Source organism: Delphinus delphis, chromosome 1 (assembly GCF_949987515.2).
Source record: "Delphinus delphis chromosome 1, mDelDel1.2, whole genome shotgun sequence".
NCBI lineage: Eukaryota > Metazoa > Chordata > Mammalia > Artiodactyla > Delphinidae > Delphinus > Delphinus delphis.
In genome coordinates, this window is record NC_082683.1 from 131574536 (window position 1) to 131586664 (window position 12129).

Sequence of the window (12129 nt, forward strand, 5' to 3'; positions counted from 1 at the left end):
TTACAACCTTCTTCTGGTGACCTGCCTCCATCCTGGAGCTATCTAGGGACCTACCAAGAGTCACACATTAGCATAACAAAGACACTTCTGTCACTCAGGAAATTCCAAGAGTTTTTGACGCTCTATGCCAGAGAATGAAGATCAAATTCTTCACCTACAGAGGTGGAGAAAGGCTTCCAAGGGAGGTGATATTTGAGTTGAATCTTTAGATTGGCAAAGAACACATCTGCATGAAATCACCAAGGAGTAAAAAAGAAGTGTAGCTTTAAGGGACTATGTACAATGAGGGAGGCAAGAGAGGGCTACAAAGATGGATGGTGTCCATGTTCGGCAGTGTTTGTAGGTCTGCTTCTACCGTGGGCAAACTGTGGAGAGCCACGGAAGGATTTGGATTTTAGTAGTATGTCTGTAGCATAGATATGGAGGGTGGAGGGAAGGTGAGCAAGGTGGAATGAGGTGAGTACAATAAATCAGGCAAGAATTTCAGTTCCCAGAGATACCTGCTTCACTGTTTTGCCAAGGACAGACCCTTGACTTCTGTATTAGTGTCTTAGGTTTGCCATAAAAAGCTGCCACACACTGTGTGGCTTAATACAACAGAAATTTATTCTCTCGCAGTTTGGAGGTCAAAATTCCAAAATCAAGGTGTCGGAAAGGTTCTGTCTCAGGGAGAGTCTGTTCCATGCCTTTCGCTTAGCTCCTGGAGGCTGCCAGTAATTCTTGGCATTCCTTGGCTTGCAGATACCTCACTCTAATCTCTGTTTTTGTCATCACATGTTGTTCTTCTGTGTCTCTGTGTCCAAATTTCCTCTTCTTATAAGGACACCAGCCATTAGATTAGGGCCCGTTCTAATTCAGTAAGACCTCATCTTTACTTGATTACATCTGAAGAGAACTTATTTCCAAATAAGGTCACATTCACAGGTACCAGGAGTTTGGACATCAACGTATCTTTTTGCAGGGCACAATTCAACCCATAACATGCACCCAGCCTTCCTGGCCACAGAAAGGGACGTGATGGATCATCTGTGTAGCCTCACAGTGTCATAGCTGTCTCCTCAGCCTCATTCACACAGAGCCCATAAGCTCTGACAATGGTTTGGGTAGAGTATCTTTCTCTTTATTGGCTGAGCTGAGCCAAGATGGATGGATGGTGTTGCCTTTGCTACTATCCTGGAGGAGAAGACTCTGTTCCTACCTTCTCCCAACTATGTTCTAAATTGGAAGAGGGAGAGGCTTTTAGTGTACTCCTCCCCTGCACCAACATTTAATTCTCATAGCACTCCTATTTCTTTGGAGAAAATGAATAATAGATGCTTCTAAGCTCAGTGACTGCTCTTCTCTCACTAGAAGAGGGATGGTGATGTGAAATCAACACAGGATGACTTGTCTCTTTCCCTTACCCTCTCTCACCCACTTAACCAATACACTTAACCAATGTGTCTTAACCAATACATTAAATGGAACACCTCAATGTGGTATCTTCTTTGCTGTATTTAAAGATGTAACCCCTCAAAAATCAAAATACCTTACCGATCATATCTCATTCATCCTAAACATGCAGCTGTGTGTTGGGAGTTTTAAGATTGGTTGTTCAATATTGGTTGAACCAGTTTCTTCCAGTGTATAAGCTACATCCTGGGAATCACTAGATACCTTCATGGAGTCAATCTGTTAAATGGTACTCCATTGCTTCAAAGAGACCAGGGGTACCACAGGGAGAAACTAAGCTTTTGAGGTCATGGACGTTGCGATGTCCCGATTTCCTGTCTCTCTGGAGCCAATGCTCTAGGATCAGACATGGCTGGCATCTCTGTACTCTGTCTTTTAAAGATTTCATGCATTTTTTTTCTCCTGTTGGATATGGGTTACTGTGAATTAAGGCAAAGAAGTTAAAATTTTAAATTCATTTTTAGAGTTGGGAGATATGAGTTCTATGTAGATGAAGTGAATTTCCCAGACTAACTTCATAGAGTGGCTAACTCATCCTGGTTTGGCCTGGATTCTCCTGGTTATAAAAGCCAAAGTCCTAAACTAAACCTAAACCCTTTCAGTCATCCTACCCCTTAAACAAGACCACAAATTCCTCAACGGCAGAGATTGTTTTACCTGTCTTAGATATCCACCATCTTTCCCCTTCTTTTCCCTCCTCACAATATCCAGCATAAACTTTAGCACGTATCTGCAGTCCAAAGGAATGTCACCTAAGATGCCAGAGCTAAAAGCAGCAAAGAAGATCACCCAGTTTCCAGTATTTGACATTATTCCATTAATGTCCTGAATAGTGAAGGGGCTGAGAGGGACAGGAGAGGAAAAGTAATGAAGATGGAGGATGCAAACTCAGAATGCTATTTATGGTCTAGGAAGAATCTTTGGTTGAGTTACTGGCTTTTCTCCAAGGGTCAAACAGCTCCAAATTTCCAGAGGAAGCCCCTGGAAAGGAACTTTTCTAGGAGAAATCATTATGTAAGTTTCCTCAATGAGATCAAAGCAAGTGTCCATCCGGTGATGTCCTGTTCCATCTCCGTTCACCCTTGGAGATCATCCCTATGATGAAATTTACGGACTGTGATCAACCAAATACTTGTCACAATTTCATAGCTAAAGTACATTCACATGCTTGTTGTTATAGTAACCATCAATAATATTAATAAAACCCCGTCTGGTTGAACCAGATGAATGGGACATGTAAACACAGACAAGAATAGCCTTATCAGATGTCAACACAGAACAACATAAGCATAACAACATAAGCATAACAGTCTGCATGCTGCTAATCATCTTCTATCCCACCCCAGCAGCTACATCTCTCTTGCTTGTGCTTGAAACACCCATTGACTTCTGTGTAGGGGCTATATATAAATGGATACCCAGCAAAAAGGAGTCTTCTTTGACTTCTAAAATAAGACAAAGAGAAATAGTTTACTGTGAGTTTAGTATTCCATGAAACTAGGGGTTGCCTGTATGATATTTGTACATTGTTCACCAATTATAGTCATCATAAAACACATTGTCTACAAAGCTTGTTCTTATTTTTTTTAAGTATCATTATAACTTTATTTTAATTAATTAATTTATTTTTGGCTGTGTTAAGTTTTCATGGCTGCGCTTGGGCTTCCTCTAGCTGCGGCAAGCGGGGCCACTCTTTGTTGTGGTGCACAGACTTCTCATTGCTGTGGTATCTCTTCTTGCGGATCACCAGCTCTAGGTGCGCGGGCTTCAGTAGTTGTGGTGTGTGGGCTTAGTTGCTCCGTGGCACGTGGGATCTTCCCAGACCAGGGATCGAACCTGTGTCACCTGCATTGACAGGCAGATTCTTTTTTTTTTTAATTTAATTTAATTTATTTTTTTATACAGCAGGTTCTTATTAGTCATCAATTTTATACATATCAGTGTCTACATGTCAATCCCAATCGCCCAATTCATCACACACCCACACCCCACACCCCTCAGCTTTCCCCCCTTGGTGTCCATATGTTTGTTCTCTACATCTGAGTCTCAACTTCTGCCCTGCATACTGGTTCACCTGTACCATTTTTCTAGGTTGCACATATATGCCTTAATAGAGTATATTTGTTTTTCTCTTCATGATTTACTTCACTCTGTATGACAGTCTCTAGATCCATCCACGTCTCAACAAATGACCCAATTTTGTTCCTTTTTATTGCTGAGTAATATTCCATTGTATATATGTACCACGTCTTCTTTATCCATTGATCTGTCAACGGGCATTTAGGTTTCTTCCATGACCTGGCTATTGTAAATAGTGCTGCAATGAACATTGGAGTGCATGTGTCTTTTTGAATTCTGGTTTTCTCTAGGTATATGCCCAGAAGTGGGATTGCTGGATCATATGGTAATTCTATTTTTAGATCTTTAAGGAACCTCCATACTGTTCTCCATAGTGGCTGTATCAATTTACATTCCCACCAACAGTGCAAGAGGGTTCCCTTTTCTCCACACCTTCTCCAGCATTTGTTGTTTGTAGATTTTCTGATGATGCCCGTTCTAACTGGTGTGAGGTGATACCTCATTGTAGTTTTGATTTGCATTTCTCTAATAATTAGTGATGTTGAGCAGCTTTTCATGTGCTTCTTGGCCATCTGTATGTCTTCTTTGGAGAAATGTCTATTTAGGTCTTCTGCCCATTTTTGGATTGGGTTGTTTGTTTTTTGTAATATTGAGCTGCACGAGCTGTTTATATATTATGGAGATTAATCCTTTGTCCGTTGATTCATTTGCAAATATTTTCTCCCATTCTGAGGATTGTCATTTCGTCTTTTTTATGGTTTCCTTTGGTGTGCAAAAGCTTTGAAGTTTCATTAGGTCCCATTTGTTTATTTTTGGTTTTATTTCCATTACTCTAGGAGGTGGATCAAAAAAGATCTTGCTGTGATTTATGTCAAAGAGTGTTCTTCCCATGTTTTCCTCTAGGAGCTTTATAGTGTCCGGTCTTACATTTAGGTCTCTAATCCATTTTGAGTTTATTCTTGTGTATGGTGTTAGGGAGTGTTCTAATTTCATTCTTTTACAAGTAGTTGTCCAGTTTTCCCAGCACTACTTATTGAAGAGACTCTCTTTCCTCCATTGTATATCCTTGCCTCCTTTGTCATAGATAAGTTGACCATAGGTGCGTACGTTTATTTCTGGGCTTTCTATCTTGTTCCATTGATCTATGTTTCTGTTTTTGTGCCAGTACCATATTGTCTTGATTACTGTAGCTTTGTAGTATAATCTGAAGTCAGGGAGCCTGATTCCTCCCACTCCATTATTTTCCCTCAAGACTGCTTTGGCTATTCGGGGTCTTTTTTGTCTCCACAGAAATTTTAAGATTTTTTGTTCTAGTTCCGTAAAAAATGCCATTTGGTAATTTGATAGGGATTGCAATGAATCTTTAGAATGCTTTGGGTAGTAGAGTCATTTTCACAATATTGATTCTTCCAATCCAAGAACATGGTATATCTCTCCATCTGTTGGTATCATCTTTAATTTCTTTCATCAGTGTCTTATAGTTTTCTGCATGCAGGTCTTTTGTCTCCCTAGGTAGGTTTATTCCTAGGTATTTTATTCTTTTTGTTGCAGTGGTAAATGGGAGTGTTTCCTTAATTTCTCTTTCAGAGTTTTCATCTTTAGTGTATAGGAATGCAAGAGATTTCTGTGAATTAACTTTGTATCCTGCAACTTTACCAAATTCATTGATTAGCTCTAGTAGTTTTCTGGTGGCATCTTTAGGATTCTCTATGTATAGTATCATGTCATGTGCAAACAGTGACAGTTTTACTTCTTGTTTTCCAATTTGTATTCATTTTATTTCTTTTTCTTCTCTGATTGCTGTGGCTAGGACTTCCAAGACTATGTTGAATAGTTGAATAATAGTGGTGAGAGTGGACATCCTTGTCTTTTTCCTGATCTTAGAGGAAATGCTTTCAGTTTTCCAGTATTGAGAATGATGTTTGTTGTGGGTTTGTCATATATGGCTTATATTATGTTGAGGTACGTTCCCTCTATGCCCTCTTTCTGGAGAGTTTTTATCATTAATGGGTTTTGGATTTTGTCAAAACCTTTTTCTGCATCTATTGAGATGATAATATGGTTTTTCTTCTTCAATTTGTTAATATGGTTTATCACATTGGTTGATTTGCATATATTGAAGAATCCTTGCATCTCTGGGATAAATCCCACTTGATCATGGTGTATGATCTTTTTAATGTGTTGTTGGATTCTGTTTGCTAGTATTTTGTTGAGGATTTTTGCATCTATATTCATCAGTAATATTGGTCTGTAATTTTCTTTTTTTGTAGTATCTTTGTCTGGTTTTGGTATCAGGATGATGGTGGCCTCATAGAATGAATTTGAGAGTGTTCCTTACTCTGAAATTTTTTGGAAGACTTTGAGAAGGATGAGTGTTAGATCTTCTCTAAATGTTTGATAGAATTCACCTGTGAAGCCATCTGGTCCTGGGCTTTTGTTTGTTGGAAGATTTTTAATCACAGTTTCAATGTCATTACTTGTGAGTCATCTGTTCATATTTTCTGTTTCTTCCTGATTCAGTCTTGGAAAGTTATACCTCTCTAAGAATTTGTCCATTTCTTCCAGGTTGTCCATTTTATTGGCCTAGTGTTGCTTGTAGTAGTCTCTTAGGATGCTTTGTATTTCTGTGGTGTCTGTTGTAACTTCTCCTTTTTCATTTCTAATTTTATGGATTTGAGTCCTCTCCCTCTTTTCCTGATGAGTCTGGCTAATGGTTTATCAATTTTGTTTATCTTCTTAAAGAACTAGCTGTTAGTTTTATTGATCTTTGTATCGTTGCCTTCATTTCTTTTTAATTTATTTCTGCTCTGATCTTTATGATTTCTTTCCTTCTGCTAACTTTGGGGGTTTTTTGTTCTTCTTTTTCTAATTGCTTTAGGTGTAAGGTTAGATTGTTTATTTGAGATTTTTCTTGTTTCTTGAGGTAGGCTTGTATAGCTATAAACTTCCGTCTTAGAACTGCTTTTGCTGCATCCCATAGGTTTTGCATCATCGTGTTTTCATTGTCATTTGTCTCTAGGTATTTTTTGATTTCCTCTTTGATTTCTTCAGTGATCTCTTGGTTATTTAGTAACGTATTGTTTAGCCTCCGTGTGTTTGTGCTTTTTACGTTTTTTCCCCGGTAATTCATTTCTAATCCCATAGCGTTGTGGTCAGAAAAGATGCTTGATATGATTTCAATTTCTTAATTTTACTGAGGTTTGATTTGTGACCCAAGACGTGGGCTTTCTTGGAGAATGTTCCGTGTGCACTTGAGAAGAAAGTGTAATCTGCTGTTTTTGGATGGAATGTCCTATAAATATCAATTAAATCTATCTGGTCTATTGTGTCATTTAAAGCTTCTGTTTCCTTATTAATTTTCTGTCAGGATGATCTGTCCATTGGTGTGAGTGAGGTGTTAAAGTTCCCCACTATTATTGTGTTACTGTTGATTTCCTCTTTTATAGCTGTTAGCAGTTGCCTTATGTATTGAGGTGCTCCTATGTTGGGTGCATATATATCTATATAATTGTTATATCTTCTTCTTGGATTGATCCCTTGATCATTATGTAGTGTCCTTGTCTCTTGTAACATTCTTTATTTTAAAGTCTATTTTTTCTGATATGAGTATTGCTACTGCAGCTTTCTTTTGATTTCCATTTGCATGGAATATCCTTTTCCATCCCCTCATGTTCTGTTTGTATGTGTCCCTAGGTCTGAAGTGGGTCTCTTGTACACAGCATTTATATGGGTCTTGTTTTTGTATCCATTCAGCAAGCCTGTGTCTTTTGGTTGGAGCATTTAATCCATTCACGTTTAAGGTAATTATTGATATGTATGTTCCTATGACCATTTTCTTAATTGTTTTGGGTTTGTTTTTGTAGGTCCTTTTCTTCTCTTGTGTTTCCCACTTAGAGAAGTTCCTTTAGCATGTGTTGTAGTGCTGGTTTGGTGGTGCTGAATTCTCTTAGCTTTTGCTTGTCTGTAAAGCTTTTGATTTCTCCATCGAATCTGAATGAGATCCTTGCCAGGTAGAGTAATCTTGGTTGTAGGTTCTTCCCTTTCATCACTTTAAGTATATCATGCCACTCCCTTCTGGCTTGTAGAGTTTCTGCTGAGAAATCAGCTGTTAACCTTATGTGAGTTCTCTTGTATGCTATTTGTTGTTTTTCCCTTGCTGCTTTCAATAATTTTTCTTTGTCTTTAATTTTTTCCAATTTGATTACTATGTGTCTCCGTGAGTTTTTCCTTGGGTTCATCCTGTATGGGACTCACTGCACTTCCTGGACTTGGGTGGCTATTTCCTTTCCCATGTTAAGGAAGTTTTCAACTATATTCTTTTCAAATATTTTCTTGGGTCCTTTCTCTGTCTCTTCTTCTGGGACCCCTATAATGCGAATGTTGTTGCATTTAATGTTGCCCCAAGGTCTCTTAGACTGTCTTCATTTCTTTTCATTCTTTTTTCTTTATTCTGTTCCGCAGCAGTGAATTCCACCATTCTCTCTTCGAGGACACTTATCTGTTCTTCTGCCTCAGTTATTCTGCTATTGATTCCTTCTAGTGTAGTTTTCATTTCAGTTATTGTATTGTTCATCTCTGTTTTTTTGTTCTTTAATTCTTCTAGGTCTTTGTTTAACATTTCTTGCATCTTCTTGATCTGTGCCTCCATTCTTTTTCCGAGCTCCTGGATCACCTTCCCTATCATTATTCTGAATTCTTTTTCTGGAAGGTTGCCTATCTCCACTTCATTTAGCTGTTTTTGGGGGGTTTTATCTTGTTCCTTCATCTGGTACATAGCCCTCTGCCTTTTCATCTTTTCTATCTGTCTGTGAATGTGGTTTTTTTTCCACAGGCTGCAGGATTGTAGTTCTTTCTTGTTTCTGATCAACAGGAAGATTCTTAACCACTGCACCACCAGGGAAGTCCCAAAGCTGGTTCTTATTAAATAGTCACTTTGCACACGTAAGTTACTTAAGTAGTAGTTCATTTTAGCTGGAGGGTCAATAGACAATAGTCTGGTGACCAGTGCATTTACTTAGATTCTTGTTTTGTAAAATGGTATAATCAAACCTTATAGGCAGTTGTGATAACCTAATGAGATAATGTAAGCTAAGCTTGTAGCACAGTGATAGCATATAAGTGCTTAGCAAATGAAACATCATGGGAGGCTGTCTAACATAGCGGTCATGGACTTTGAAGTTATTTCAAATTCCAGCCTTTTCACTTTCCAGCTGTGCATCTTTGCACAAGTTTTGTAAATCTCCCTCAGCCTTAGATGAGTTTCTTCATCTACTGAATGAAGAACTTAATAGTACCCACATTATAGAGAATTAAGTGTTATGAGAATTAAGTGATGTTATGTACCAAAGGTGTTTACTTCATTGCTTAAGACTTGGCCAGGACACAATAAATAGTAACTGTTGCTGATATTACTAGTAATAGTGGTATTAGAACTGTGAGTTGCTCAGTGATGTAACAGAACAGGGTTGTAACAAAGACTTGGAGAAAACAACTTTTGGTAGTGGTGGGGGAGATGGGGTGTGATTGTGCAGCTAATGATTGTAGCTTTTCTCTGTCCCAGTTTACCTTGTTGACAGATTGGAAGCACTACTCTTTGAACTTCTATCTCTAACTTTTAAATTCACTTTTAAAATTCTAGGTATAAATTAATGCTATAAATAATCAGATTATATTCTCTATTCCTTCTAGACTTAAAGCCCATTTCTGACCTATTTCTAGTTTTGTTTTTTTTTTCTCCCACCTCTTTGTACTGTCAGTCCTCACCTTTGCTAGTTCACTTCTTATTTTTGTAATCTATGGGACAGCATTTTGGTAATATATAGTCTTTATCAGTTAGAAAACTTTAATATCAAGGTTAGGAATAAGAAGCTTGTTTCCTGGCATCATCCAACCATGATGTTTCTGGTCTCAGAGAGATCTTTAGCCCTTAATAATCCTCTTTCCAACAATTTTTTGTTCAATCATAACAAGATACCAATTTTAAGAGGATTTATTGGAGCAGTCATGCCATGTAAAGCACTAACATTTTAGAGATTTTCCTTCAATCAAAGAGGAGCATTTGTTTGCTAGTATGACACCTGCTTTCCTCCTTTTCTTTTTATGTCAACAAATGGATTCAATCAATTGATTGTTTTCTCAGCACTCTGCTCAACAGCTAGCTTAATGGATTAGAAAAAAACCCTAGCAAACAAAGTAATTCTAGTAACAGAACTTCCTGGTTGTTTTAGCATCACAGTAGGTACAGCCCTAGACTGTGTTTGAGGTGATAGGGACATGGGGCCTGTAGTTAATCTTTTATTGCCCTCAGAAGTCTTTGTTTACTTCAAGTGTTTCATCTTCCCAACTAGAGGTGGATTTCCTTTTCAAAGAAACTTTTTACTGGCTTACTTCCTTTTCTCTAAGAACTGATCTCTACTCACAGGACCGAAACCCTGTGGCTATAACTGTACCAAACAACTTTGTTGTCTCCACAGCCATAGCTCTTTGTACCAATGGTAGACACCCAAGGCAATTTGGGCGAATCAGAAGCTTTCTCTTGGGAATTTGGGAATCAGATACTGGGACCTATTAGTTGGTGGTGCCAGAGCAATAGGCACAGGGCCGCAGGGCTGGGCCATTGTAATAGTTATTTATTGCTGTATAACAAATCACCCAAAAGTTAACATTTTTAAACAAGAAACATTGATTATCTAGGTGTATATCTAAGGGACGGCTTAGATATGCACCTCTACCTTATTACCTCTCACAAGGCTGCAATCCAAGTTCTATATACTTTGACTGGACAGGACTGTGGTATTATCTGAAGGGTTGGCTGAGGTAGAATCTGTTTGTCTTCTCACTCCCATGGTTTTTGGAAGGAGTCAGTTCCTCATGGGCTGTTGGACAGGCAGTCTCTGTTCCTTGCCGGTTGTTGGTTAGGAGCGTCCCTGAGTTCCTTGCTTTATGGGGCTCTCCACAGGGAAGCTGGCTTTGATCAGAGAACAAGAGCATGAAAGAGGGAGAATGCACAAAATAGAAGCTACAGTCTCTTTGTAACCTAATCTTGGAAGTGGTATTTCATAACTTTTGCCATATTCTGTCCATTAAAAGGAAGTGACTAGGTCCGTTCCACACCAAAGGGTAGATGATTACACAAGGATGTAATTATCAGGAAGCAGGTATTGAAGGTCATCTTAGAGGTTGCCTACCACAGTCTACCCTCTGACCCCCAATGATTCTTGTCTCTCCTACATGCAAAGTACAGTCACCCCTTCCCAGAAGTATGGCATTACGGCATCAGTTCAAAGTCTAGAACCTCATTATCTAAATCAGTTCCAGGTTTGGATGAGGCACCTTAGTTCCTTAAGTACAGCTCCTTGAGTATGGTTCCTCTCAATCTGTAGACATGTAAGACTAAAGAGATAAATTATCTGCCCTCATTACACATAATACACAATTATGGGACAGGCATAGATTAACCAGTCCATTCCTGTTCAAAAAGACATGGGGAAATAGAAGCCACAAAGGAGTCACTAGTTTATAGCAATTCTGAAATCTGGACAAGCAAATGTTGGAATTCCTTGACTATGTCTCAAGGCCTGAGTATAGTACTCCATGGTTCTGTTTTCTGGGGATCTTGGATGCAACCTGTGGATCATTCTTCTTTTTATATAAAAGGTAACATTTTTCAGCTGAGTAATTTCCTCAGCCTGCTTCCTACTAGTTTAACTTGGGTGTGTTGAACTCCCTCTTTTCTTTTTGTACTGCCTCTGTCCCTTTGAGTCTAAGATGGCAGTCTGCTGATATAATTCTCTCAGAAATATTGTGGGCTTCCTATGAATGTCATTGGAGTTAGAATTGCCATTAGATAAAGTCCATACTCATAAATATCTTTGGGAAAAGCCTTTCTTCACATTGAGCCTCTGCTGAAATGAACAAGGGACAGTATATGTAAGCTCCTTAGGAGAACTTTTGTTTGAGAAACTCTTTACAAAAGTCTTTGTAAAGGCACTTTTGTGTGATTGAATAATACTATTAGGCATCGCCTATTTTTTTCTGAGGTCTGAACAAAAAGTTTTACAGTCATACTCTGAACTTCATCTTTCAACCATGTTCTCCTAGCAGTGCTCTTTATTTGCTCCTTACTTGGAAACCATGTTTTTAAATTTTAGAGTTGGTTGCCATTTGAAGTGGCTTCAAATTTTAAAAATTATTAATTCCTGGTCTCTTTTTGTTTAATAGTCCTTCTATTTATTTCTTTTCTCTCACATCTGTAAGAGGAAACCAGGTGGCGCTTTCAGCATTCTACTTAGAAATCTACTTAACCAGATCATATACTTTATTAGGAACATTTTCTGCTTTCCACATAACTACAGATGACAGTGTTGCTAAGCTTTTGGCCCTTACGTAATAAAGATCTCCTTTTTTCAGTTTTCAATAACATGCCCCTAAATTTTTTTGAGCCCTCACTGGCAGCATCCCCAAAGTCCAGATTTTGACTAAAAATGTGCTCAAGGCAATTTAGGCTTTCTCTAAACATGCTCCTTATAACCCTTTTGGCCTCCATCCACCTCCTGAGCCTAAAGCCACTCCCATATTTTGGGGTATTTGTTATGGTAC